We start from the raw sequence: 23,981 nt of genomic DNA, 5'->3' as shown, positions 1-23,981 counted from the left end.
GTCTGTGATCTCCAGTTTAGTTTCAGATGACCAATCCGGGTGTATACCTGGACGGGACGTTGCTGATACTCCATTAACACTCGTTTTGCTATTGCAATCTTTAGCACGTACCGGCCAGGGTGGAATCTTTTTGAAGCTCGATCAGATGCAAGCTTTTGATCGGGTGGCCTATGACTATCTATTTCAACTTCTTCTGCGTATGGGTTTTGGTTCTACTTTTGTTCATTGGGTTCGTCTTTGCTATACTTCTATTTCTAGTTGTGTAAAGTTTAATGGATTTCTCACTAATGATTTTGCTATTACTCGGGGTATTCGTCAAGGATGCCCCATGTCTGCTCTACTTTACGTTCTCAGTGTCGAACCGTTACGAAATATGTTAGTCCATAATGTACATATTACTGGTATTGGTGGTGATGTGCTACTCACCACGCCTTCACTTACTTATCAGCATGCTGATGATACCACCTTAACCTTACGAGACGCCGAATCTTTGCCGCATGTGTTGGATGTCTGCCAAACTTTTGGCAAAGCTACTGGTGGGAAGATCAACTGGACCAAGAGTCAGGGTTTGTGGGTTGGGTGTTTGGCCTCTTCTGCAGACTTCGTCCTTGGTGAGTTGAGAATTTCCCAGGATCCTATTCGGATTTTGGGAATAGTTTTCCACTCTAATTTCGATGTCATGCTGCAAGATACGTGGCAGGGTGTATTGCGCAGGGTATCTCGTGTCTTGGTGTCGTGGCGATTTCGTTCTTTGTCGCTAAAGGGTAAATCTCTTGTGGTGAACTCCTTGGTGGCATCGGTGTTATGGTACCCGTTGAATATACTCCCGTTGCCAAGACAGTTTGAGGCTAGATTTCGCAAATGTATACTGGATTTTATTTGGCGGGGAGGTATACATAAAGTGGCATACGGTATTCTGATTCGGAGTTATGATTGTGGAGGTATCAACTTGGTTGATGTTAACACTCGTAAACTCGCATTCCGTTTGAAGTTGTTGCAGCGTTGTTTGGATGCTTCTTGTCCTTCCACCTTGCGACAACTTCTTTCTGGATTTTTTTCTTGTTATGGTAATCTCTCTTTAAGCTTTCGGATTCTTCAATGCCGTATTTTGCCACGTTTTGTGAAATCGTTACCTTTCTATATTCAGGAAATGTTTCATGCCTGGAAGGTTCTTCTTGGGGATAAAGGGATTGTCCCAGCTCCTCTTTCCCCAAATTTTTTGATGAACCTTTGTTTTTCAATCCGGCTATTGTTGATGTTCGCCACCGAACATTTCATTTTCCTGAATTTATTAACGCAGGTTTGGTTCAGGTCCGTCATTTAATGTACGAGGTGCTCCCTGCTTTTCTTCCGGTGGGGGCAGTGATTGAAATGTGTACGGACGCTGACCCGTTGGCCAATGCCCGCACAATTTTTTCACATTTTCATATGCTCAAGGAGGCGTTGCCTGTGGAGTGGTTGCCGATTTTGTCTACCCAGCCGGCTCCTCTTCCGTCGTCCACATGTGTTGTGGATTTATATTTTCTGGACCACTCTGATAATCGAGTTCATTTTCAAGGTTTATCTCTGCGGCAACTGGTGGGATATATACAGTTTTCACTCGCTAATAACTTCCCTGCTCCATTCTACTGGGGGATATTGTTCCTCCTGGAGACTGGAAACGCATTCGTAAAACGCTTATTCTTCTTTTGTTGGTTTTTTTTGTTTGTGATGTGGATTATTTACTCTGGTTGCGGGCGATTACCACAAATGTCAAGCTGATACATATGGACAGACATCCCACAGGGTTGTGCACTTTCTGTTCCCAGGCGCCAGAAACCATAGACCATCTGTTTTTCCAATGTCCTTTTGTACAGCCCTTGTGGTCATATGTATATAAATTATTGGCATTTTATTTTGGATGTCCCATATCAAACTGGGTATGGAGGAGATGCCTCTTAGTGGGATCTCATCCTTCGTTACCCAGGAGATGCTGGAACATATTCCGTTTAATTACAAGTTTGGCACGTCAGGTTATATGTTCTGCTCGTTCAGTTTCTTTGGCACGAAATCGCGTCATTCATTTAATTTCCATGTTTAAAGTGCGTGTACGGAGACATATATATCTTCATTATCATAGATCTTTGTTACATAACTCATTAAATGTTTTTATTCTGTGTATTCTTATGTTGGTAGCTTGGTAACCCAAGGTGCCCAAGGTTATTTCTTGTGTACGTTGTTAAGATAAGTTGTTATTTCATTATATTTTTGTTACCAATGAAAGATCCATTGATTTCTTGTTTGTTAATGTTCATTATAATGTTTGTTGGATTACCTGCTGTTCCAATTACCTCTTTTATTTCTTTTTTCCTTAATTTTATTAACTTTGTGGTAATTTTCAGCATGGTAATCTATAGAGTTATTGTTACATGCTAATTCATTAACTTGTGTTTTATTTGTTGTATTTCTGTGTATACCCCCTCGTTGAGGTGGGATAAATAAAGAGAAAAAAAAAAAAAAAGCCGGTTCTCGTCCGATCACCGAAGCTAAGCAACGGCGGGCCCGGTTAGTACTTGGGAGGGTGACCACCTGGGAATACCGGGTGATGATGACTTTTTTTTTTTTCACGTTGAAATTTGTAGGTCTCGCAAAGAGCTGATCGATACGTCTCACTTTTTTCACAATTTCTGATTTAAGAGATAAAAAATCCTTCCCGAAAGAGAGAAAGAAAGTGGTTGACTCAATTGAAGTGCCTTAATACTGGGTATTTATTATGGTAAACTGTTGGGAAAACATTTTGTTATAGGAACTAATCAACTTTTCCATCAACAAGTCAGTTGATAAAACACGCTTCGAAAACGAAATTCAAACATTCATTTCCTCGTTCAAGAAAAGTAGCAGCTCTCTAAGCAGGTGGCGTGAGCCGCGTTCCATTTCAATTCAAACTGCGATCGTTCAAGAAAAGTAGCAGCTCTCTAAGCAGGTGGCGTTAGCCGCGTTCCATTTCAATTCAAACCAAACCCTCCAATCAGACGTACGTTGGAGAGAAAAGAAATAAACTATCTTAGCGGGTCGATCTTCGAATGCACAAAGGGTGCGAAATCTACAAAACAGAAACTTCGTTAATGAGTAGATCCAGCCCACATCAATCTAAGGCAGTCTTATACAGATGGAATTTAAAACGTTTCCCTATTTCACAAAATTGTCTCGCTCGTGCACGTTTTGCCTAAGAAAAGCAATTGTCGAGGTCTCTGTCTGCTACACAGAAAAGGCGATGCGACAAATATTTCGAGTTTCCTTACATAACGTTCGTTCGCTACGTTTTGTAAAATTACTTTGTCTAGAAATATCGTTGAAGAAAAGTAGCAGCTCTCTAAGCAAGTGGCGTGAGCCGCGTTCCATTTCACTTTAAACCAAACCCCTCCAATCAGACGTATATTGAAGAGAAAAGAAATAAACTATCTTCGCGGGTCGATCTTCGAATGCACAAAGGGTGCGAAATCTACAATACATAAACTTCGTTAATGAGTAGATCCAGCCCACATCAATCTAAGGCAGTCTTATACAGATGGAATTTAAAACGTTTCCCTATTTCACAAAATTGTCTCTGCTCGTGCACGTTTTGCCTAAGAAAAGCAATTGTCGAGGTCTCTGTCTGCTACACAGAAAAGGCGATGCGACAAATATTTCGAGTTTCCTTACATAACGTTCGTTCGCTACGTTTTGTAAAATTACTTTGTCTAGAAATATCGTTGAAGAAAAGTAGCAGCTCTCTAAGCAAGTGGCGTGAGCCGCGTTCCATTTCACTTTAAACCAAACCCCTCCAATCAGACGTATATTGAAGAGAAAAGAAATAAACTATCTTCGCGGGTCGATCTTCGAATGCACAAAGGGTGCGAAATCTACAATACATAAACTTCGTTAATGAGTAGATCCAGCCCACATCAATCTAAGGCAGTCTTATACAGATGGAATTTAAAACGTTTCCCTATTTCACAAAATTGTCTCGCTCGTGCACGTTTTGCCAAAGAAAAGCAATTGTCGAGGTCTCTGTCTGCTACACAGAAAAGGCGATGCGACAAATATTTCGAGTTTCCTTACATAACGTTCGTTCGCTACGTTTTGTAAAATTACTTTGTCTAGAAATATCGTTGAAGAAAAGTAGCAGCTCTCTAAGCAAGTGGCGTGAGCCGCGTTCCATTTCACTTTAAACCAAACCCCTCCAATCAGACGTATATTGAAGAGAAAAGAAATAAACTATCTTCGCGGGTCGATCTTCGGAATGCACAAAGGGTGCGAAATCTACAATACATAAACTTCGTTAATGAGTAGATCCAGCCCACATCAATCTAAGGCAGTCTTATACAGATGGAATTTAAAACGTTTCCCTATTTCACAAAATTGTCTCGCTCGTGCACGTTTTGCCTAAGAAAAGCAATTGTCGAGGTCTCTGTCTGCTACACAGAAAAGGCGATGCGACAAATATTTCGAGTTTCCTTACATAACGTTCGTTCGCTACGTTTTGTAAAATTACTTTGTCTAGAAATATCGTTGAAGAAAAGTAGCAGCTCTCTAAGCAAGTGGCGTGAGCCGCGTTCCATTTCACTTTAAACCAAACCCTCCAATCAGACGTATATTGAAGAGAAAAGAAATAAACTATCTTCGCGGGTCGATCTTCGAATGCACAAAGGGTGCGAAATCTACAATACATAAACTTCGTTAATGAGTAGATCCAGCCCACATCAATCTAAGGCAGTCTTATACAGATGGAATTTAAAACGTTTCCCTATTTCACAAAATTGTCTCGCTCGTGCACGTTTTGCCTAAGAAAAGCAATTGTCGAGGGATCTGTCTGCTACACAGAAAAGGCGATGCGACAAATATTTCGAGTTTCCTTACATAACGTTCGTTCGCTACGTTTTGTAAAATTACTTTGTCTAGAAATATAACCCAGCAGAGAGAGACTTTACTCGGAGACACCGACGATTGCACACCTTATTTATAAATCAAATATCTATTTTATATGTACGTACATTTGAAAATTAACTTTCCAATAACGACAAGAGTCTTTGCTATTGGGTATAAAACAAAATAGGTGAGTAGAAACAACAAGAAAAAAAAGTTACAAAACAGTAAAAGCAAAATTGAAAACTTAGCAGTGAAAGAAAAACGCGAAGGAAACGTTTCAGATAAGTAGGAACTCGATACGTGGCACGCTTCCGACTCGCGAACGGTAGTAGCCGAGTGTGACAGGTGCTGTTCCTTTATTCATTCTGTTTCAGAGAATTATTCCCAGTTTTGCAACGTACTTTCATTAATATCCATACACTTCTTTAGCGAGAGACAAAAGAGCGACTTCTGAGGCACTCCCACTAGACGGTAACCAGCGTTTAATACTATTTTGTCGTAGGGGGAGACGAAGGCGAGTACACACGACTTCTCCCGATGGAAACCAAAATACACGTTAATAAACACAGGTAAATTAATGTGTATAGCCAAATGACGAATAAAAGAAGGTGAATATTAAATAATTCTAATCCCGATGCAAGCTCGTGTTAAAATCTAAATTCTGCACACACATCTGTAAGTGATGGGATGTGAGCCTGTGTAACGAGAGTAAAATACCAGATTTTGCGAAAGTAGGTCCGAAAGAAATATAAAGAAGACATAAACACCAACATGTGACTAAAAGACGTTTGAGAAAAGTTCTCAGAGGCTAAATTGATCAATTTAAGTGTTCCATGTCAATGACACACACGCCTGTGAGCGACAGTTTCCATACCCCCGTAATGACACTCGTGTTGTTCCGGGGATGTGTAACGCAAACCAGAGTTATCAGGCTCCACTTTCCAGCGACCTCCAGTAAAAGTGAATTCCTAAAGCATCTCTTATATTTCACAGCTAGGAAATTTTGGGCTGCGACAACGATTTTCTTTAGAGTAACACTTAAAACACCAAATAAGAAAAGAATTAAACTGTCATCGTTCATACCACGTTGAAAGCGCCGGTTCTCGTCCGATCACCGAAGCTAAGCAACGGCGGGCCCGGTTAGTACTTGGGAGGGTGACCACCTGGGAATACCGGGTGATGATGACTTTTTTTTTCACGTTGAAATTTGTAGGTCTCGCAAAGAGCTGATCGATACGTCTCACTTTTTCACAATTTCTGATTTAAGAGATAAAAAATCCTTCCCGAAAGAGAGAAAGAAAGTGGTTGACTCAATTGAAGTGCCTTAATACTGGGTATTTATTATGGTAAACTGTTGGGAAAACATTTTTGTTATAGGAACTAATCAACTTTTCCATCAACAAGTCAGTTGATAAAACACGCTTCGAAAACGAAATTCAAACATTCATTTCCTGCGATCGTTCAAGAAAAGTAGCAGCTCTCTAAGCAGGTGGCGTTAGCCGCGTTCCATTTCAATTCAAACCAAACCCCCAATCAGACGTACGTTGGAGAGAAAAGAAATAAACTATCTTAGCGGGTCGATCTTCGGAATGCACAAAGGGTGCGAAATCTACAAAACAGAAACTTCGTTAATGAGTAGATCCAGCCCACATCAATCTAAGGCAGTCTTATACAGATGGAATTTAAAACGTTTCCCTATTTCACAAAATTGTCTCGCTCGTGCACGTTTTGCCTAAGAAAAGCAATTGTCGAGGTCTCTGTCTGCTACACAGAAAAGGCGATGCGACAAATATTTCGAGTTTCCTTACATAACGTTCGTTCGCTACGTTTTGTAAAATTACTTTGTCTAGAAATATCGTTGAAGAAAAGTAGCAGCTCTCTAAGCAAGTGGCGTGAGCCGCGTTCCATTTCACTTTAAACCAAACCCCTCAATCAGACGTATATTGAAGAGAAAAGAAATAAACTATCTTCGCGGGTCGATCTTCGGAATGCACAAAGGGTGCGAAATCTACAATACATAAACTTCGTTAATGAGTAGATCCAGCCCACATCAATCTAAGGCAGTCTTATACAGATGGAATTTAAAACGTTTCCCTATTTCACAAAATTGTCTCGCTCGTGCACGTTTTGCCAAAGAAAAGCAATTGTCGAGGTCTCTGTCTGCTACACAGAAAAGGCGATGCGACAAATATTTCGAGTTTCCTTACATAACGTTCGTTCGCTACGTTTTGTAAAATTACTTTGTCTAGAAATATCGTTGAAGAAAAGTAGCAGCTCTCTAAGCAAGTGGCGTGAGCCGCGTTCCATTTCACTTTAAACCAAACCCTCCAATCAGACGTATATTGAAGAGAAAAGAAATAAACTATCTTCGCGGGTCGATCTTCGAATGCACAAAGGGTGCGAAATCTACAATACATAAACTTCGTTAATGAGTAGATCCAGCCCACATCAATCTAAGGCAGTCTTATACAGATGGAATTTAAAACGTTTCCCTATTTCACAAAATTGTCTCGCTCGTGCACGTTTTGCCTAAGAAAAAGCAATTGTCGAGGTCTCTGTCTGCTACACAGAAAAGGCGATGCGACAAATATTTCGAGTTTCCTTACATAACGTTCGTTCGCTACGTTTTGTAAAATTACTTTGTCTAGAAATATCGTTGAAGAAAAGTAGCAGCTCTCTAAGCAAGTGGCGTGAGCCGCGTTCCATTTCACTTTAAACCAAACCCCTCCAATCAGACGTATATTGAAGAGAAAAGAAATAAACTATCTTCGCGGGTCGATCTTCGGAATGCACAAAGGGTGCGAAATCTACAATACATAAACTTCGTTAATGAGTAGATCCAGCCCACATCAATCTAAGGCAGTCTTATACAGATGGAATTTAAAACGTTTCCCTATTTCACAAAATTGTCTCGCTCGTGCACGTTTTGCCTAAGAAAAGCAATTGTCGAGGTCTATGTCTGCTACACAGAAAAGGCGATGCGACAAATATTTCGAGTTTCCTTACATAACGTTCGTTCGCTACGTTTTGTAAAATTACTTTGTCTAGAAATATCGTTGAAGAAAAGTAGCAGCTCTCTAAGCAAGTGGCGTGAGCCGCGTTCCATTTCACTTTAAACCAAACCCCTCAATCAGACGTATATTGAAGAGAAAAGAAATAAACTATCTTCGCGGGTCGATCTTCGGAATGCACAAAGGGTGCGAAATCTACAATACATAAACTTCGTTAATGAGTAGATCCAGCCCACATCAATCTAAGGCAGTCTTATACAGATGGAATTTAAAACGTTTCCCTATTTCACAAAATTGTCTCGCTCGTGCACGTTTTGCCTAAGAAAAAAGCAATTGTCGAGGTCTCTGTCTGCTACACAGAAAAGGCGATGCGACAAATATTTCGAGTTTCCTTACATAACGTTCGTTCGCTACGTTTTGTAAAATTACTTTGTCTAGAAATATCGTTGAAGAAAAGTAGCAGCTCTCTAAGCAAGTGGCGTGAGCCGCGTTCCATTTCACTTTAAACCAAACCCTCCAATCAGACGTATATTGAAGAGAAAAGAAATAAACTATCTTCGCGGGTCGATCTTCGGAATGCACAAAGGGTGCGAAATCTACAATACATAAACTTCGTTAATGAGTAGATCCAGCCCACATCAATCTAAGGCAGTCTTATACAGATGGAATTTAAAACGTTTCCCTATTTCACAAAATTGTCTCGCTCGTGCACGTTTTGCCAAAGAAAAGCAATTGTCGAGGTCTATGTCTGCTACACAGAAAAGGCGATGCGACAAATATTTCGAGTTTCCTTACATAACGTTCGTTCGCTACGTTTTGTAAAATTACTTTGTCTAGAAATATCGTTGAAGAAAAGTAGCAGCTCTCTAAGCAAGTGGCGTGAGCCGCGTTCCATTTCACTTTAAACCAAACCCCTCCAATCAGACGTATATTGAAGAGAAAAGAAATAAACTATCTTCGCGGGTCGATCTTCGGAATGCACAAAGGGTGCGAAATCTACAATACATAAACTTCGTTAATGAGTAGATCCAGCCCACATCAATCTAAGGCAGTCTTATACAGATGGAATTTAAAACGTTTCCCTATTTCACAAAATTGTCTCGCTCGTGCACGTTTTGCCTAAGAAAAGCAATTGTCGAGGTCTCTGTCTGCTACACAGAAAAGGCGATGCGACAAATATTTCGAGTTTCCTTACATAACGTTCGTTCGCTACGTTTTGTAAAATTACTTTGTCTAGAAATATCGTTGAAGAAAAGTAGCAGCTCTCTAAGCAAGTGGCGTGAGCCGCGTTCCATTTCACTTTAAACCAAACCCCTCAATCAGACGTATATTGAAGAGAAAAGAAATAAACTATCTTCGCGGGTCGATCTTCGAATGCACAAAGGGTGCGAAATCTACAATACATAAACTTCGTTAATGAGTAGATCCAGCCCACATCAATCTAAGGCAGTCTTATACAGATGGAATTTAAAACGTTTCCCTATTTCACAAAATTGTCTCGCTCGTGCACGTTTTGCCTAAGAAAAGCAATTGTCGAGGGATCTGTCTGCTACACAGAAAAGGCGATGCGACAAATATTTCGAGTTTCCTTACATAACGTTCGTTCGCTACGTTTTGTAAAATTACTTTGTCTAGAAATATAACCCAGCAGAGAGAGACTTTACTCGGAGACACCGACGATTGCACACCTTATTTATAAATCAAATATCTATTTTATATGTACGTACATTTGAAAATTAACTTTCCAATAACGACAAGAGTCTTTGCTATTGGAGTATAAAACAAAATAGGTGAGTAGAAACAACAAGAAAAAAAAAGTTACAAAACAGTAAAAGCAAAATTGAAAACTTAGCAGTGAAAGAAAAACGCGAAGGAAACGTTTCAGATAAGTAGGAACTCGATACGTGGCACGCTTCCGACTCGCGAACGGTAGTAGCCGAGTGTGACAGGTGCTGTTCCTTTATTCATTCTGTTTCTAGTCAGAGAATTATTCCCAGTTTTTGCAACGTACTTTCATTAATATCCATACACTTCTTTAGCGAGAGACAAAAGAGCGACTTCTGAGGCACTCCCACTAGACGGTAACCAGCGTTTAATACTATTTTGTCGTAGGGGGGAGACGAAGGCGAGTACACACGACTTCTCCCGATGGAAACCAAAATACACGTTAATAAACACAGGTAAATTAATGTGTATAGCCAAATGACGAATAAAAGAAGGTGAATATTAAATAATTCTAATCCCGATGCAAGCTCGTGTTAAAATCTAAATTCTGCACACACATCTGTAAGTGATGGGATGTGAGCCTGTGTAACGAGAGTAAAATACCAGATTTTGCGAAAGTAGGTCCGAAAGAAATATAAAGAAGACATAAACACCAACATGTGACTAAAAGACGTTTGAGAAAAGTTCTCAGAGGCTAAATTGATCAATTTAAGTGTTCCATGTCAATGACACACACGCCTGTGAGCGACAGTTTCCATACCCCCCGTAATGACACTCGTGTTGTTCCGGGGATGTGTAACGCAAACCAGAGTTATCAGGCTCCACTTTCCAGCGACCTCCAGTAAAAGTGAATTCCTAAAGCATCTCTTATATTTCACAGCTAGGAAATTTTGGGCTGCGACAACGATTTTCTTTAGAGTAACACTTAAAACACCAAATAAGAAAAGAATTAAACTGTCATCGTTCATACCACGTTGAAAGCGCCGGTTCTCGTCCGATCACCGAAGCTAAGCAACGGCGGGCCCGGTTAGTACTTGGGAGGGTGACCACCTGGGAATACCGGGTGATGATGACTTTTTTTTTTTTTCACGTTGAAATTTGTAGGTCTCGCAAAGAGCTGATCGATACGTCTCACTTTTTTCACAATTTCTGATTTAAGAGATAAAAAATCCTTCCCGAAAGAGAGAAAGAAAGTGGTTGACTCAATTGAAGTGCCTTAATACTGGGTATTTATTATGGTAAACTGTTGGGAAAACATTTTGTTATAGGAACTAATCAACTTTTCCATCAACAAGTCAGTTGATAAAACACGCTTCGAAAACGAAATTCAAACATTCATTTCCTGCGATCGTTCAAGAAAAGTAGCAGCTCTCTAAGCAGGTGGCGTTAGCCGCGTTCCATTTCAATTCAAACCAAACCCCTCCAATCAGACGTACGTTGGAGAGAAAAGAAATAAACTATCTTAGCGGGTCGATCTTCGGAATGCACAAAGGGTGCGAAATCTACAAAACAGAAACTTCGTTAATGAGTAGATCCAGCCCACATCAATCTAAGGCAGTCTTATACAGATGGAATTTAAAACGTTTCCCTATTTCACAAAATTGTCTCGCTCGTGCACGTTTTGCCTAAGAAAAAGCAATTGTCGAGGTCTCTGTCTGCTACACAGAAAAGGCGATGCGACAAATATTTCGAGTTTCCTTACATAACGTTCGTTCGCTACGTTTTGTAAAATTACTTTGTCTAGAAATATCGTTGAAGAAAAGTAGCAGCTCTCTAAGCAAGTGGCGTGAGCCGCGTTCCATTTCACTTTAAACCAAACCCTCCAATCAGACGTATATTGAAGAGAAAAGAAATAAACTATCTTCGCGGGTCGATCTTCGAATGCACAAAGGGTGCGAAATCTACAATACATAAACTTCGTTAATGAGTAGATCCAGCCCACATCAATCTAAGGCAGTCTTATACAGATGGAATTTAAAACGTTTCCCTATTTCACAAAATTGTCTCGCTCGTGCACGTTTTGCCAAAGAAAAGCAATTGTCGAGGTCTCTGTCTGCTACACAGAAAAGGCGATGCGACAAATATTTCGAGTTTCCTTACATAACGTTCGTTCGCTACGTTTTGTAAAATTACTTTGTCTAGAAATATCGTTGAAGAAAAGTAGCAGCTCTCTAAGCAAGTGGCGTGAGCCGCGTTCCATTTCACTTTAAACCAAACCCCTCAATCAGACGTATATTGAAGAGAAAAGAAATAAACTATCTTCGCGGGTCGATCTTCGAATGCACAAAGGGTGCGAAATCTACAATACATAAACTTCGTTAATGAGTAGATCCAGCCCACATCAATCTAAGGCAGTCTTATACAGATGGAATTTAAAACGTTTCCCTATTTCACAAAATTGTCTCGCTCGTGCACGTTTTGCCTAAGAAAAGCAATTGTCGAGGTCTCTGTCTGCTACACAGAAAAGGCGATGCGACAAATATTTCGAGTTTCCTTACATAACGTTCGTTCGCTACGTTTTGTAAAATTACTTTGTCTAGAAATATCGTTGAAGAAAAGTAGCAGCTCTCTAAGCAAGTGGCGTGAGCCGCGTTCCATTTCACTTTAAACCAAACCCCTCCAATCAGACGTATATTGAAGAGAAAAGAAATAAACTATCTTCGCGGGTCGATCTTCGAATGCACAAAGGGTGCGAAATCTACAATACATAAACTTCGTTAATGAGTAGATCCAGCCCACATCAATCTAAGGCAGTCTTATACAGATGGAATTTAAAACGTTTCCCTATTTCACAAAATTGTCTCGCTCGTGCACGTTTTGCCTAAGAAAAGCAATTGTCGAGGGATCTGTCTGCTACACAGAAAAGGCGATGCGACAAATATTTCGAGTTTCCTTACATAACGTTCGTTCGCTACGTTTTGTAAAATTACTTTGTCTAGAAATATAACCCAGCAGAGAGAGACTTTACTCGGAGACACCGACGATTGCACACCTTATTTATAAATCAAATATCTATTTTATATGTACGTACATTTGAAAATTAACTTTCCAATAACGACAAGAGTCTTTGCTATTGAGTATAAAACAAAATAGGTGAGTAGAAACAACAAGAAAAAAAAAGTTACAAAACAGTAAAAGCAAAATTGAAAACTTAGCAGTGAAAGAAAAACGCGAAGGAAACGTTTCAGATAAGTAGGAACTCGATACGTGGCACGCTTCCGACTCGCGAACGGTAGTAGCCGAGTGTGACAGGTGCTGTTCCTTTATTCATTCTGTTTCAGAGAATTATTCCCAGTTTTGCAACGTACTTTCATTAATATCCATACACTTCTTTAGCGAGAGACAAAAGAGCGACTTCTGAGGCACTCCCACTAGACGGTAACCAGCGTTTAATACTATTTTGTCGTAGGGGAGACGAAGGCGAGTACACACGACTTCTCCCGATGGAAACCAAAATACACGTTAATAAACACAGGTAAATTAATGTGTATAGCCAAATGACGAATAAAAGAAGGTGAATATTAAATAATTCTAATCCCGATGCAAGCTCGTGTTAAAATCTAAATTCTGCACACACATCTGTAAGTGATGGGATGTGAGCCTGTGTAACGAGAGTAAAATACCAGATTTTGCGAAAGTAGGTCCGAAAGAAATATAAAGAAGACATAAACACCAACATGTGACTAAAAGACGTTTGAGAAAAGTTCTCAGAGGCTAAATTGATCAATTTAAGTGTTCCATGTCAATGACACACACGCCTGTGAGCGACAGTTTCCATACCCCCGTAATGACACTCGTGTTGTTCCGGGATGTGTAACGCAAACCAGAGTTATCAGGCTCCACTTTCCAGCGACCTCCAGTAAAAGTGAATTCCTAAAGCATCTCTTATATTTCACAGCTAGGAAATTTTGGGCTGCGACAACGATTTTCTTTTAGAGTAACACTTAAAACACCAAATAAGAAAAGAATTAAACTGTCATCGTTCATACCACGTTGAAAGCGCCGGTTCTCGTCCGATCACCGAAGCTAAGCAACGGCGGGCCCGGTTAGTACTTGGGAGGGTGACCACCTGGGAATACCGGGTGATGATGACTTTTTTTTTTTTTTCACGTTGAAATTTGTAGGTCTCGCAAAGAGCTGATCGATACGTCTCACTTTTTTCACAATTTCTGATTTAAGAGATAAAAAATCCTTCCCGAAAGAGAGAAAGAAAGTGGTTGACTCAATTGAAGTGCCTTAATACTGGGTATTTATTATGGTAAACTGTTGGGAAAACATTTTTGTTATAGGAACTAATCAACTTTTCCATCAACAAGTCAGTTGATAAAACACGCTTCGAAAACGAAATTCAAACATTCATTTCCTGCGATCGTTCAAGAAAAGTAGCAGCTCTCTAAGCAGGTGGCGTTAGCCGCGTTCCATTTCAATTCAAACCAAACCCCTCCAATCAGACGTACGTTGGAGAAAAGAAATAAACTATCTTAGCGGGTCGATCTTCGGAATGCACAAAGGGTGCGAAATCTACAAAACAGAAACTTCGTTAATGAGTAGATCCAGCCCACATCAATCTAAGGCAGTCTTATACAGATGGAATTTAAAACGTTTCCCTATTTCACAAAATTGTCTCGCTCGTGCACGTTTTGCCTAAGAAAAAGCAATTGTCGAGGTCTCTGTCTGCTACACAGAAAAGGCGATGCGACAAATATTTCGAGTTTCCTTACATAACGTTCGTTCGCTACGTTTTGTAAAATTACTTTGTCTAGAAATATCGTTGAAGAAAAGTAGCAGCTCTCTAAGCAAGTGGCGTGAGCCGCGTTCCATTTCACTTTAAACCAAACCCTCCAATCAGACGTATATTGAAGAGAAAAGAAATAAACTATCTTCGCGGGTCGATCTTCGAATGCACAAAGGGTGCGAAATCTACAATACATAAACTTCGTTAATGAGTAGATCCAGCCCACATCAATCTAAGGCAGTCTTATACAGATGGAATTTAAAACGTTTCCCTATTTCACAAAATTGTCTCGCTCGTGCACGTTTTGCCTAAAGAAAAGCAATTGTCGAGGTCTCTGTCTGCTACACAGAAAAGGCGATGCGACAAATATTTCGAGTTTCCTTACATAACGTTCGTTCGCTACGTTTTGTAAAATTACTTTGTCTAGAAATATCGTTGAAGAAAAGTAGCAGCTCTCTAAGCAAGTGGCGTGAGCCGCGTTCCATTTCACTTTAAACCAAACCCCTCAATCAGACGTATATTGAAGAGAAAAGAAATAAACTATCTTCGCGGGTCGATCTTCGGAATGCACAAAGGGTGCGAAATCTACAATACATAAACTTCGTTAATGAGTAGATCCAGCCCACATCAATCTAAGGCAGTCTTATACAGATGGAATTTAAAACGTTTCCCTATTTCACAAAATTGTCTCGCTCGTGCACGTTTTGCCTAAGAAAAAAAGCAATTGTCGAGGTCTCTGTCTGCTACACAGAAAAGGCGATGCGACAAATATTTCGAGTTTCCTTACATAACGTTCGTTCGCTACGTTTTGTAAAATTACTTTGTCTAGAAATATCGTTGAAGAAAAGTAGCAGCTCTCTAAGCAAGTGGCGTGAGCCGCGTTCCATTTCACTTTAAACCAAACCCTCCAATCAGACGTATATTGAAGAGAAAAGAAATAAACTATCTTCGCGGGTCGATCTTCGAATGCACAAAGGGTGCGAAATCTACAATACATAAACTTCGTTAATGAGTAGATCCAGCCCACATCAATCTAAGGCAGTCTTATACAGATGGAATTTAAAACGTTTCCCTATTTCACAAAATTGTCTCGCTCGTGCACGTTTTGCCTAAGAAAAGCAATTGTCGAGGGATCTGTCTGCTACACAGAAAAGGCGATGCGACAAATATTTCGAGTTTCCTTACATAACGTTCGTTCGCTACGTTTTGTAAAATTACTTTGTCTAGAAATATAACCCAGCAGAGAGAGACTTTACTCGGAGACACCGACGATTGCACACCTTATTTATAAATCAAATATCTATTTTATATGTACGTACATTTGAAAATTAACTTTCCAATAACGACAAGAGTCTTTGCTATTGGAGTATAAAACAAAATAGGTGAGTAGAAACAACAAGAAAAAAAAAGTTACAAAACAGTAAAAGCAAAATTGAAAACTTAGCAGTGAAAGAAAAACGCGAAGGAAACGTTTCAGATAAGTAGGAACTCGATACGTGGCACGCTTCCGACTCGCGAACGGTAGTAGCCGAGTGTGACAGGTGCTGTTCCTTTATTCATTCTGTTTCTATAACGTCAGAGAATTATTCCCAGTTTTGCAACGTACTTTCATTAATATCCATACACTTCTTTAGCGAGAGACAAAAGAGCGACTTCTGAGGCACTCCCACTAGACGGTAACCAGCGTTTAATACTATTTTGTCGTAGGGGGAGACGAAGGCGAGTACACACGACTTCTCCCGATGGAAACCAAAATACACGTTAATAAACACAGGTAAATTAATGTGTATAGCCAAATGACGAATAAAAGAAGGTGAATATTAAATAATTCTAATCCCGATGCAAGCTCGTGTTAAAATCTAAATTCTGCACACACATCTGTAAGTGATGGGATGTGAGCCTGTGTAACGAGAGTAAAATACCAGATTTTGCGAAAGTAGGTCCGAAAGAAATATAAAGAAGACATAAACACCAACATGTGACTAAAAGACGTTTGAGAAAAGTTCTCAGAGGCTAAATTGATCAATTTAAGTGTTCCATGTCAATGACACACACGCCTGTGAGCGACAGTTTCCATACCCCCCGTAATGACACTCGTGTTGTTCCGGGGATGTGTAACGCAAACCAGAGTTATCAGGCTCCACTTTCCAGCGACCTCCAGTAAAAGTGAATTCCTAAAGCATCTCTTATATTTCACAGCTAGGAAATTTTGGGCTGCGACAACGATTTTCTTTAGAGTAACACTTAAAACACCAAATAAGAAAAGAATTAAACTGTCATCGTTCATACCACGTTGAAAGCGCCGGTTCTCGTCCGATCACCGAAGCTAAGCAACGGCGGGCCCGGTTAGTACTTGGGAGGGTGACCACCTGGGAATACCGGGTGATGATGACTTTTTTTTTTTTTTTCACGTTGAAATTTGTAGGACTCGCAAAGAGCTGATCGATACGTCTCACTTTTTTCACAATTTCTGATTTAAGAGATAAAAAATCCTTCCCGAAAGAGAGAAAGAAAGTGGTTGACTCAATTGAAGTGCCTTAATACTGGGTATTTATTATGGTAAACTGTTGGGAAAACATTTTTGTTATAGGAACTAATCAACTTTTCCATCAACAAGTCAGTTGATAAAACACGCTTCGAAAACGAAATTCAAACATTCATTTCCTGCGATCGTTCAAGAAAAGTAGCAGCTCTCTAAGCAGGTGGCGTTAGCCGCGTTCCATTTCAATTCAAACCAAACCCCTCCAATCAGACGTACGTTGGAGAGAAAAGAAATAAACTATCTTAGCGGGTCGATCTTCGAATGCACAAAGGGTGCGAAATCTACAAAACAGAAACTTCGTTAATGAGTAGATCCAGCCCACATCAATCTAAGGCAGTCTTATACAGATGGAATTTAAAACGTTTCCCTATTTCACAAAATTGTCTCGCTCGTGCACGTTTTGCCTAAGAAAAGCAATTGTCGAGGTCTCTGTCTGCTACACAGAAAAGGCGATGCGACAAATATTTCGAGTTTCCTTACATAACGTTCGTTCGCTACGTTTTGTAAAATTACTTTGTCTAGAAATATCGTTGAAGAAAAGTAGCAGCTCTCTAAGCAAGTGGCGTGAGCCGCGTTCCATTTCACTTTAAACCAAACCCTCCAATCAGACGTATATTGAAGAGAAAAGAAATAAACTATCTTCGCGGGTCGATCTTCGAATGCACAAAGGGTGCGAAATCTACAATACATAAACTTCGTTAATGAGTAGATCCAGCCCACATCAATCTAAGGCAGTCTTATACAGATGGAATTTAAAACGTTTCCCTATTTCACAAAATTGTCTCGCTCGTGCACGTTTTGCCAAAGAAAAGCAATTGTCGAGGTCTCTGTCTGCTACACAGAAAAGGCGATGCGACAAATATTTCGAGTTTCCTTACATAACGTTCGTTCGCTACGTTTTGTAAAATTACTTTGTCTAGAAATATCGTTGAAGAAAAGTAGCAGCTCTCTAAGCAAGTGGCGTGAGCCGCGTTCCATTTCACTTTAAACCAAACCCTCCAATCAGACGTATATTGAAGAGAAAAGAAATAAACTATCTTCGCGGGTCGATCTTCGGAATGCACAAAGGGTGCGAAATCTACAATACATAAACTTCGTTAATGAGTAGATCCAGCCCACATCAATCTAAGGCAGTCTTATACAGATGGAATTTAAAACGTTTCCCTATTTCACAAAATTGTCTCGCTCGTGCACGTTTTGCCTAAGAAAAGCAATTGTCGAGGTCTCTGTCTGCTACACAGAAAAGGCGATGCGACAAATATTTCGAGTTTCCTTACATAACGTTCGTTCGCTACGTTTTGTAAAATTACTTTGTCTAGAAATATCGTTGAAGAAAAGTAGCAGCTCTCTAAGCAAGTGGCGTGAGCCGCGTTCCATTTCACTTTAAACCAAACCCCTCCAATCAGACGTATATTGAAGAGAAAAGAAATAAACTATCTTCGCGGGTCGATCTTCGAATGCACAAAGGGTGCGAAATCTACAATACATAAACTTCGTTAATGAGTAGATCCAGCCCACATCAATCTAAGGCAGTCTTATACAGATGGAATTTAAAACGTTTCCCTATTTCACAAAATTGTCTCGCTCGTGCACGTTTTGCCTAAGAAAAGCAATTGTCGAGGGATCTGTCTGCTACACAGAAAAGGCGATGCGACAAATATTTCGAGTTTCCTTACATAACGTTCGTTCGCTACGTTTTGTAAAATTACTTTGTCTAGAAATATAACCCAGCAGAGAGAGACTTTACTCGGAGACACCGACGATTGCACACCTTATTTATAAATCAAATATCTATTTTATATGTACGTACATTTGAAAATTAACTTTCCAATAACGACAAGAGTCTTTGCTATTGGGTATAAAACAAAATAGGTGAGTAGAAACAACAAGAAAAAAAAAGTTACAAAACAGTAAAAGCAAAATTGAAAACTTAGCAGTGAAAGAAAAACGCGAAGGAAACGTTTCAGATAAGTAGGAACTCGATACGTGGCACGCTTCCGACTCGCGAACGGTAGTAGCCGAGTGTGACAGGTGCTGTTCCTTTATTCATTCTGTTTCAGAGAATTATTCCCAGTTTTTGCAACGTACTTTCATTAATATCCATACACTTCTTTAGCGAGAGACAAAAGAGCGACTTCTGAGGCACTCCCACTAGACGGTAACCAGCGTTTAATACTATTTTGTCGTAGGGGGAGACGAAGGCGAGTACACACGACTTCTCCCGATGGAAACCAAAATACACGTTAATAAACACAGGTAAATTAATGTGTATAGCCAAATGACGAATAAAAGAAGGTGAATATTAAATAATTCTAATCCCGATGCAAGCTCGTGTTAAAATCTAAATTCTGCACACACATCTGTAAGTGATGGGATGTGAGCCTGTGTAACGAGAGTAAAATACCAGATTTTGCGAAAGTAGGTCCGAAAGAAATATAAAGAAGACATAAACACCAACATGTGACTAAAAGACGTTTGAGAAAAGTTCTCAGAGGCTAAATTGATCAATTTAAGTGTTCCATGTCAATGACACACACGCCTGTGAGCGACAGTTTCCATACCCCCGTAATGACACTCGTGTTGTTCCGGGATGTGTAACGCAAACCAGAGTTATCAGGCTCCACTTTCCAGCGACCTCCAGTAAAAGTGAATTCCTAAAGCATCTCTTATATTTCACAGCTAGGAAATTTTGGGCTGCGACAACGATTTTCTTTTAGAGTAACACTTAAAACACCAAATAAGAAAAGAATTAAACTGTCATCGTTCATACCACGTTGAAAGCGCCGGTTCTCGTCCGATCACCGAAGCTAAGCAACGGCGGGCCCGGTTAGTACTTGGGAGGGTGACCACCTGGGAATACCGGGTGATGATGACTTTTTTTTTTTTTCACGTTGAAATTTGTAGGTCTCGCAAAGAGCTGATCGATACGTCTCACTTTTTTCACAATTTCTGATTTAAGAGATAAAAAATCCTTCCCGAAAGAGAGAAAGAAAGTGGTTGACTCAATTGAAGTGCCTTAATACTGGGTATTTATTATGGTAAACTGTTGGGAAAACATTTTTGTTATAGGAACTAATCAACTTTTCCATCAACAAGTCAGTTGATAAAACACGCTTCGAAAACGAAATTCAAACATTCATTTCCTGCGATCGTTCAAGAAAAGTAGCAGCTCTCTAAGCAGGTGGCGTTAGCCGCGTTCCATTTCAATTCAAACCAAACCCCTCCAATCAGACGTACGTTGGAGAGAAAAGAAATAAACTATCTTAGCGGGTCGATCTTCGAATGCACAAAGGGTGCGAAATCTACAAAACAGAAACTTCGTTAATGAGTAGATCCAGCCCACATCAATCTAAGGCAGTCTTATACAGATGGAATTTAAAACGTTTCCCTATTTCACAAAATTGTCTCGCTCGTGCACGTTTTGCCTAAGAAAAAGCAATTGTCGAGGTCTGTCTGCTACACAGAAAAGGCGATGCGACAAATATTTCGAGTTTCCTTACATAACGTTCGTTCGCTACGTTTTGTAAAATTACTTTGTCTAGAAATATCGTTGAAGAAAAGTAGCAGCTCTCTAAGCAAGTGGCGTGAGCCGCGTTCCATTTCACTTTAAACCAAACCCCTCCAATCAGACGTATATTGAAGAGAAAAGAAATAAACTATCTTCGCGGGTCGATCTTCGAATGCACAAAGGGTGCGAAATCTACAATACATAAACTTCGTTAATGAGTAGATCCAGCCCACATCAATCTAAGGCAGTCTTATACAGATGGAATTTAAAACGTTTCCCTATTTCACAAAATTGTCTCGCTCGTGCACGTTTTGCCAAAGAAAAGCAATTGTCGAGGTCTCTGTCTGCTACACAGAAAAGGCGATGCGACAAATATTTCGAGTTTCCTTACATAACGTTCGTTCGCTACGTTTTGTAAAATTACTTTGTCTAGAAATATCGTTGAAGAAAAGTAGCAGCTCTCTAAGCAAGTGGCGTGAGCCGCGTTCCATTTCACTTTAAACCAAACCCCCAATCAGACGTATATTGAAGAGAAAAGAAATAAACTATCTTCGCGGGTCGATCTTCGAATGCACAAAGGGTGCGAAATCTACAATACATAAACTTCGTTAATGAGTAGATCCAGCCCACATCAATCTAAGGCAGTCTTATACAGATGGAATTTAAAACGTTTCCCTATTTCACAAAATTGTCTCGCTCGTGCACGTTTTGCCTAAGAAAAAGCAATTGTCGAGGTCTCTGTCTGCTACACAGAAAAGGCGATGCGACAAATATTTCGAGTTTCCTTACATAACGTTCGTTCGCTACGTTTTGTAAAATTACTTTGTCTAGAAATATCGTTGAAGAAAAGTAGCAGCTCTCTAAGCAAGTGGCGTGAGCCGCGTTCCATTTCACTTTAAACCAAACCCTCCAATCAGACGTATATTGAAGAGAAAAGAAATAAACTATCTTCGCGGGTCGATCTTCGAATGCACAAAGGGTGCGAAATCTACAATACATAAACTTCGTTAATGAGTAGATCCAGCCCACATCAATCTAAGGCAGTCTTATACAGATGGAATTTAAAACGTTTCCCTATTTCACAAAATTGTCTCGCTCGTGCACGTTTTGCCTAAGAAAAAGCAATTGTCGAGGTCTCTGTCTGCTACACAGAAAAGGCGATGCGACAAATATTTCGAGTTTCCTTACATAACGTTCGTTCGCTACGTTTTGTAAAATTACTTTGTCTAGAAATATCGTTGAAGAAAAGTAGCAGCTCTCTAAGCAAGTGGCGTGAGCCGCGTTCCATTTCACTTTAAACCAAACCCCTCCAATCAGACGTATATTGAAGAGAAAAGAAATAAACTATCTTCGCGGGTCGATCTTCGGAATGCACAAAGGGTGCGAAATCTACAATACATAAACTTCGTTAATGAGTAGATCCAGCCCACATCAATCTAAGGCAGTCTTATACAGATGGAATTTAAAACGTTTCCCTATTTCACAAAATTGTCTCTGCTCGTGCACGTTTTGCCTAAGAAAAGCAATTGTCGAGGGATCTGTCTGCTACACAGAAAAGGCGATGCGACAAATATTTCGAGTTTCCTTACATAACGTTCGTTCGCTACGTTTTGTAAAATTACTTTGTCTAGAAATATAACCCAGCAGAGAGAGACTTTACTCGGAGACACCGACGATTGCACACCTTATTTATAAATCAAATATCTATTTTATATGTACGTACATTTGAAAATTAACTTTCCAATAACGACAAGAGTCTTTGCTATTGGGTATAAAACAAAATAGGTGAGTAGAAACAACAAGAAAAAAAAAGTTACAAAACAGTAAAAGCAAAATTGAAAACTTAGCAGTGAAAGAAAAACGCGAAGGAAACGTTTCAGATAAGTAGGAACTCGATACGTGGCACGCTTCCGACTCGCGAACGGTAGTAGCCGAGTGTGACAGGTGCTGTTCCTTTATTCATTCTGTTTCAGAGAATTATTCCCAGTTTTTGCAACGTACTTTCATTAATATCCATACACTTCTTTAGCGAGAGACAAAAGAGCGACTTCTGAGGCACTCCCACTAGACGGTAACCAGCGTTTAATACTATTTTGTCGTAGGGGGGAGACGAAGGCGAGTACACACGACTTCTCCCGATGGAAACCAAAATACACGTTAATAAACACAGGTAAATTAATGTGTATAGCCAAATGACGAATAAAAGAAGGTGAATATTAAATAATTCTAATCCCGATGCAAGCTCGTGTTAAAATCTAAATTCTGCACACACATCTGTAAGTGATGGGATGTGAGCCTGTGTAACGAGAGTAAAATACCAGATTTTGCGAAAGTAGGTCCGAAAGAAATATAAAGAAGACATAAACACCAACATGTGACTAAAAGACGTTTGAGAAAAGTTCTCAGAGGCTAAATTGATCAATTTAAGTGTTCCATGTCAATGACACACACGCCTGTGAGCGACAGTTTCCATACCCCCGTAATGACACTCGTGTTGTTCCGGGGATGTGTAACGCAAACCAGAGTTATCAGGCTCCACTTTCCAGCGACCTCCAGTAAAAGTGAATTCCTAAAGCATCTCTTATATTTCACAGCTAGGAAATTTTGGGCTGCGACAACGATTTTCTTTTTAGAGTAACACTTAAAACACCAAATAAGAAAAGAATTAAACTGTCATCGTTCATACCACGTTGAAAGCGCCGGTTCTCGTCCGATCACCGAAGCTAAGCAACGGCGGGCCCGGTTAGTACTTGGGAGGGTGACCACCTGGGAATACCGGGTGATGATGACTTTTTTTTTTTTTTTTTCACGTTGAAATTTGTAGGACTCGCAAAGAGCTGATCGATACGTCTCACTTTTTTCACAATTTCTGATTTAAGAGATAAAAAATCCTTCCCGAAAGAGAGAAAGAAAGTGGTTGACTCAATTGAAGTGCCTTAATACTGGGTATTTATTATGGTAAACTGTTGGGAAAACATTTTGTTATAGGAACTAATCAACTTTTCCATCAACAAGTCAGTTGATAAAACACGCTTCGAAAACGAAATTCAAACATTCATTTCCTGCGATCGTTCAAGAAAAGTAGCAGCTCTCTAAGCAGGTGGCGTTAGCCGCGTTCCATTTCAATTCAAACCAAACCCCTCCAATCAGACGTACGTTGGAGAGAAAAGAAATAAACTATCTTAGCGGGTCGATCTTCGAATGCACAAAGGGTGCGAAATCTACAAAACAGAAACTTCGTTAATGAGTAGATCCAGCCCACATCAATCTAAGGCAGTCTTATACAGATGGAATTTAAAACGTTTCCCTATTTCACAAAATTGTCTCGCTCGTGCACGTTTTGCCTAAGAAAAAGCAATTGTCGAGGTCTGTCTGCTACACAGAAAAGGCGATGCGACAAATATTTCGAGTTTCCTTACATAACGTTCGTTCGCTACGTTTTGTAAAATTACTTTGTCTAGAAATATCGTTGAAGAAAAGTAGCAGCTCTCTAAGCAAGTGGCGTGAGCCGCGTTCCATTTCACTTTAAACCAAACCCCTCCAATCAGACGTATATTGAAGAGAAAAGAAATA

The 23,981-nt window shown here is 39.9% G+C and overlaps 6 non-coding genes across 6 annotated transcripts; all 6 read left to right on the top strand.

Annotated features, from left to right (window-relative positions):
- Positions 1–5,956: 5,956 nt before the first annotated feature.
- LOC143243490 (5S ribosomal RNA) lies at positions 5,957–6,075 on the top strand. The gene has a single exon (XR_013024614.1). It is a non-coding gene; the product is annotated as a 5S ribosomal RNA (ribosomal RNA).
- A 4,504-nt stretch (positions 6,076–10,579) lies between these two features.
- Positions 10,580–10,698, top strand: LOC143243477 (5S ribosomal RNA). The gene has a single exon (XR_013024603.1). It is a non-coding gene; the product is annotated as a 5S ribosomal RNA (ribosomal RNA).
- A 2,900-nt stretch (positions 10,699–13,598) lies between these two features.
- Positions 13,599–13,717, top strand: LOC143243466 (5S ribosomal RNA). Its single transcript, XR_013024592.1, has one exon. It is a non-coding gene; the product is annotated as a 5S ribosomal RNA (ribosomal RNA).
- Positions 13,718–16,633: 2,916 nt separating this feature from the next.
- Positions 16,634–16,752, top strand: LOC143243454 (5S ribosomal RNA). The gene has a single exon (XR_013024580.1). It is a non-coding gene; the product is annotated as a 5S ribosomal RNA (ribosomal RNA).
- Positions 16,753–19,656: 2,904 nt separating this feature from the next.
- Positions 19,657–19,775, top strand: LOC143243443 (5S ribosomal RNA). The gene has a single exon (XR_013024571.1). It is a non-coding gene; the product is annotated as a 5S ribosomal RNA (ribosomal RNA).
- A 3,305-nt stretch (positions 19,776–23,080) lies between these two features.
- On the top strand, positions 23,081–23,199 carry LOC143243431 (5S ribosomal RNA). The gene has a single exon (XR_013024560.1). It is a non-coding gene; the product is annotated as a 5S ribosomal RNA (ribosomal RNA).
- The last annotated feature ends 782 nt before the right edge of the window (positions 23,200–23,981 follow it).

Source organism: Tachypleus tridentatus, unplaced genomic scaffold (assembly GCF_004210375.1).
Source record: "Tachypleus tridentatus isolate NWPU-2018 unplaced genomic scaffold, ASM421037v1 Hic_cluster_2, whole genome shotgun sequence".
Taxonomy (NCBI): Eukaryota; Metazoa; Arthropoda; class Merostomata; order Xiphosura; family Limulidae; genus Tachypleus; species Tachypleus tridentatus.
The sequence above is the reverse complement of the archived record's forward strand: the minus strand, read 5'-3'. Positions and strand labels throughout refer to the sequence as shown.